At 35.6% G+C, this 5,695-nt stretch overlaps 1 long non-coding RNA gene across 2 annotated transcripts; it reads left to right on the top strand.

The window, feature by feature from the left end:
• Positions 1–3,127: 3,127 nt before the first annotated feature.
• On the top strand, positions 3,128–5,472 carry LOC137076199 (uncharacterized). Of its 2 annotated transcripts, XR_010905245.1 has the most exons (5): positions 3,128–3,270; positions 3,545–3,689; positions 3,948–4,000; positions 4,114–4,167; positions 4,944–5,472. It is a non-coding gene; the product is annotated as an uncharacterized lncRNA (long non-coding RNA). The 2 variants fall into 2 exon arrangements; XR_010905244.1 differs by lacking the exon at positions 3,128–3,270 and having other exon boundaries at positions 3,277–3,689.
• Positions 5,473–5,695: the final 223 nt, after the last annotated feature.

The following is a 5,695-nucleotide window of genomic DNA, read 5'->3' as shown; positions in this document are numbered from 1 at the left end:
TTATCAATTGTGACCCACTGTTCGTCATCAAGTGATGCCTGTTGTGACCATCATGATATGAACATCTAAAGTACGGATGAGAAAAGTCTTACACACCAAACGTCCATGACAGCAGAGCTTTCACTGATTCAGAAAATGTCAAAGAAAAAGGCAAAAAGATTTTATGATGATATTTGTACTGGAAAGTCAAAAGTCATTAAATATATGGATTATACCTATGTTTATAGGTTATGTTTATGTTTATGTTATAAAATTGTCAATATATAACATTATTAAATAATACAATTTAATTTCATCTTAAATACATTTGTTCATATACAAGAAAAGCTGCATTATAGCTTCAGCTGTGAGGTTTCTCTGAATAAGCCCTTATATGGAGATGGGTTGGTGGAAAACCCTTATATGGAGATGGGTTGGACTGAAAGCCCTTATATGGAGATGGGTTGGTGGAAAACCCTTATATGGAGATGGGTTGGACTGAAAGCCCTTATATGGAGATGGGTTGGTGGAAAACCCTTATATGGAGATGGGTTGGACTGAAAGCCCTTATATTGAGATGGGTTGGACTGAAACCCCTTATATGGAGATGGGTTGGACTGAAAGCCCTTATATGGAGATGGGTTGGACTGAAAGCCCTTATATGGAGATGGGTTGGTAGAAAACCAATATATAGATATAGGTTGGAGGGAAAGCCCCAAAACATTAGCCTTAATGGACAAGGGTCTCTATCAAGTTGGGTTGGTGGAACCCTTATATGGAGGGTTGGACTGAAAGCCCTTATATGGAGATGGGTTGGTGGAAAACCCTTATATGGAGATGGGTTGGACTGAAAGCCCTTATATGGAGATGGGTTGGTGGAAAACCCTTATATGGAGATGGGTTGGACTGAAAGCCCTTATATGGAGATGGGTTGGTGGAAAACCCTTATATGGAGATGGGTTGGACTGAAAGCCCTTATATTGAGATGGGTTGGACTGAAACCCCTTATATGGAGATGGGTTGGACTGAAAGCCCTTATATGGAGATGGGTTGGGCTGAAAGCCCTTATATGGAGATGGGTTGGACTGAAAGCCCTTATATGGAGATGGGTTGGTGGAAAACCAATATATAGATATAGGTTGGAGGGAAAGCCCCAAAACATTAGCCTTAATGGACAAGGGTCTCTATCAAGTAACACTCTAACAAGTGTTTTCTGCAAGTTTCATCCAGACGCAGATATAATTTGCACGTCCAGCTCCACGTTGTTTAAATATCAAATGCACTGGCACATTTGTTCACCCATGGGCGTCTGGTCTAATCCAGGTGTGTTCAGGAGCATTGTTGGAGCGTTGCTATTGTGAGGAACTGAAAACCACTGACCATTGACCAACACACACCTGCTCTAAAGTCAATACTGCAGTATTTCTGTGTTATTTAAAGGGTGTGTTAGAAATATGAGCCTATAGGCGGCGCGTACACACAAATATTAAAGATAAACGGATTCCTCTCTGGAGAAGCGTTCAGTCTCTCCTCCTGTAATTAGTGAATCCGCTGGTGTGAGCACAACTGGCTTTTAAAGGGAAAGGGAGATGAGACTCTGATTGGTTTATTGCACGCTACGCCCAAAACACACCCATGACTCATTAAGAGATGAGGGACGACCCTTTTAGACCATGTGCTCATCATGTCGGCTGTTTTATTCCCATTGTTAAACTAGCAAAAGTGGATTCAGACACACTCTAAAAGCACCTGCACCGTGAGCTTCAGACCATGAGCTCAGATCAATAAAATACGGCCCAAAGTGTTTCTTGAGTAATGAAAACTCTACTTGCGCAAACATCAGTGGCACTTCATTATAAATGGAGGTGGGTGGAGTTATGAGGTTTGACTGACAGCTTGTGGAGCCAATTGTTTTGACACAAACATTTTTTAATGCTTTTTATTGGTTAAATATTTGTCAAACCCACATACAGACTTAAAGGATGATCAATATTTCAATGATCAGTTAATTCATTTTATGAAAACAAAATGGTCAAATATAGACATATATCTACAGTGATGATGCACTCTATAAAATGGCAGGTTTAAAAAAACAACCCAAGTTGGGTTTTAAAAATGGACAAACCCAATTGGGTTAAATGTTTGCCCAACCTGCTGGGTAGTTTTATTTAACCCAACTATTGTTTAAAAATTACTTTATGGCAATAATAACAATAATAACATTTAATAATAAGCAATTTAATAAATGTTTATTATTTAATTATTCATTAAACAATGTTCATTTGTTAAACACATTAATAAATGTTGATTTCCAACATACTTTGGGTTAATTTTAAGCAAGCGATACAGTCATTTCTAAACAATAGTTGGAGTTAAATAAAACTACTCAGCAGGTTGGGCGAACATTCAACCCAACCGTTGGGTTTAAACAACCCAATGGCTGGGTTTGTGCATTTTTCAACCCAACTTGGGTTGTTTTTAATTTTAGAGAGTATACACTGCAAAAATGCATTTCTTACTTAGTATTTTTGTCTTGTTTCTAGTCTAAATATCTAAAAATTCTTACATTAAGACACATTTACTAGACAAGTAAAAACTATTGTCTTGTTTTGGGGAAAAAATACTCAAAATTTAGAGAGTTTTTGCTTAAAATAAGATTAATAATCTGCCAATGGGGTAAGAAAAATAATCTTGTTTTCTGTTTGAATTAAGATTATTTTTCTTACCCCATTGGCAGAAAACTCTCCTAATTTTGTGTTATTTTTTCCCCAAAACAAGACAATTACTTTTGCTTGTCTAGTAAATACTTCTTGTTTTAAAGGGGTACTTTAGCGCTGGGAAGATGAATCTGTATTTAAACTGGGTCATCAATGTAGTAGAAATGTGAAATTATTTTTGAATTTGGTGTCTTCTAGACTGAGAAAAGACAGAAAATGTATTTTTGTCCCATGGGGATGAAAGACTACAATTCCCAGAATGCTTCGCTGCCCTGTGAGGCCATTCCCAACACCACCAACTTTATTACTGTGACTGAGTTAGAGAAGACACTACAATTAAAAACTGAACGTGTCTGTTCAATATAATGAGTGAGTCACCGCGCGAGTGTCACAGCACTGAGCACTAACTGCAGGAGTGATGAGAGCTCCAATAATAACCAACTGCAGAACCGCAGAACCCATATACGTCACTCACAACGCTCTGAGGACAACAGCGCCATGCCACAGTCTCATGCCGGAAGTGGGCGGAGTTCACGAAAACTAAACAATCGGCACGGCGGAAGAAGAGAACACGGTAAACAGCTGTTTTGTGTTGTGGTTTAATCTATCAAGTTTATTTGTGTTGTGTATTTGATCCATCGTTGTTGTATTAACACTTTATACAGAACGTGGCTCTATTTTTTTCTAATGTGCTCTGCTTTACGATGTCTATCGCGTCTGTTGATATGGTCTTGGTTTAAGTAACATAATTGTTTGTGATTTTATTTTGTTGTTGGCGCCGTATTTTTTATTTGCTTTTATCTGATACTGACCAGTGTTTTATGTGTTTTTCCCACTAATTTATTGAGGCATTACGATTTGGAGAGGATCAGCTTTACTTCATGTACATCAATGCAAGACATTCTGCAACAGTTTCTACTGCCCAGTGTTTTAAACTGACCAGATGGCACAGTACACCTTCAAATTCACTTCAAAAAGCAGCTGTCCATGGAGGTATGAAGGTTTTGAGTTATTTGTTTATACACAGTAGCAAGAAATAGTATTTATTTGTTGTCCCTTTTGAATTAGTTGGTTATAAAATTTCAAGTGTATATATATTTATATATATTTTTATCAAGTGTACTATATATATATATATAGTGCTTAAGCTAACAAAATGCAAACACTATTTCATGTGTTTGAATGTGTCCCATTAAAATTAAATTAAGTACACAACCAAGCATTATATATATCTGTTTGATTTTGTTGCAGTAAATTGACAATCAGAATGTCACCCAGGATAATGGAAGCTGATCAAAAACAAGGTTAGTTTTAAAAGGCTCTAATAAAGACATAAGCTACTTATACAGATAGTGTGTTGTTATATGTCACATTTTCCAGGAATGTTCTTCTATTCTATAATGTTCGATTGTTTTAGACTGTTCCACAACAGTTGGATGGCTCTATTGACAGTAGGATCGTCATGTTAATGGTAAGAAAAAGAAGGAAAAGGTAATTTTTTTTTAAAAATACAAGCTTCCCTTCATTAGGATAAAAAACATTAGGGTTTTTCACACTTGAAATAGTAAACTCCGGGTATACAGAATCTTGGGTTATCTTGCTTCATGTTTCACACTGATCATAATTTACCTGAGATGAACAATTAATCCTGGGTATTCATACACTGCCGTTCCACACTGTACTTTAATAAACCATGGGATAACATATGTGCAGTATCGGGTCACTGACAGACACTGCACTGCACACAATATGTTTTCATAAATGCTCAAGCTTTGCATGTCCTTGTATTACAAGTTTATCCTGAATGGACATTTCAGACTATACAATAATTTAAATGGTCTCTTCTTCGCTGCAATTGCGTTTTCTGTTTGCATTTGATGTTTTTCCTCTTCAATGCCGACTTTATTATTTATATTGAGTGCACAGTGTTTCAGTGACTGTCCAAAGCACGTAAATATAAAAGTGTGAAATGTTACTTTACCCGAGGTTAAAGGTGTGTTTAGAATGACGATAAGCTCAGTGTGAGAAGCCCTATGAAGTGCTTGCCTTTAATTTCTGTATACATTTTGAACTGAAAATGGTTAATTAATTTGATTGTGACAGGGTATCATTTATGTCAGAAATTTAGACATGAGAAATTGAATTTCACAACTTTTTTATACATGCTACATCCTGACTTCAACACACGATATTGTTAAAACACTTCCAACATTTCATCCTATTTTTTTGTACCCTTGTCTCATGAAGGAGCCACGGATCACAGAAGACCTCTGCACTGCAGTGTAAAGACTGTGGAACAACCAAAAGTTTTCAACAGTTTAGTGGAAGAGCCCTGATTTCTGAAATTTGAAAGTGGAAGACTAGGAAAAAGCCCTTCAACTTTCACAGGCTGAATGGTTGACCGACAGCTGGCCAAAGAGACAGTTGTCAATGTTTATAGAGGTTACATCTATTTTAAATTTAATTTGTCATGTACCTGCTGTGCAATTACTTTCAACTTAGCTCAATTTATTCCCCTTGGTCTGATTGTGTATTTTCTAAAGCAAACCCAAGCTAGTATATGATGCCTTTGCTACTTAAGGGGATTTTTAAGGAACATTTTATAAAATTAAACAATTTCTGTGTGTTTTGGGGTTTGTTTGATTAATCTGAATCATGCACAACAGTGTAGAATTGTGTAATATATATTATGTACTATGAAAAAAAGGTTTATTCTGAGATGCTTGAGTAAAAAACAAATATATTGTGTCATAAAAATAAATGTTCAAATGCTCAATCTTTGTTTTCATTTTTTGTGTGTTAAGATTTGTGTTCAGTTTATCTAATATAATATTTAAGACATAATATAAATAAATAAAAAATAATAGCAACTTTTTACTTTAAAAACGTTACAATATTTTTTTTATAAATACATTTTTAACGTAAATTATTTTATGTTGTATTAATATCCAGTATTGTTTATTTTAAAACATATTTATTTGATTTAACTATGAGTGAGT

Source organism: Pseudorasbora parva, chromosome 5 (assembly GCF_024679245.1).
Source record: "Pseudorasbora parva isolate DD20220531a chromosome 5, ASM2467924v1, whole genome shotgun sequence".
NCBI lineage: Eukaryota > Metazoa > Chordata > Actinopteri > Cypriniformes > Gobionidae > Pseudorasbora > Pseudorasbora parva.
This window is presented reverse-complemented; position numbering and strand designations above follow the sequence as displayed.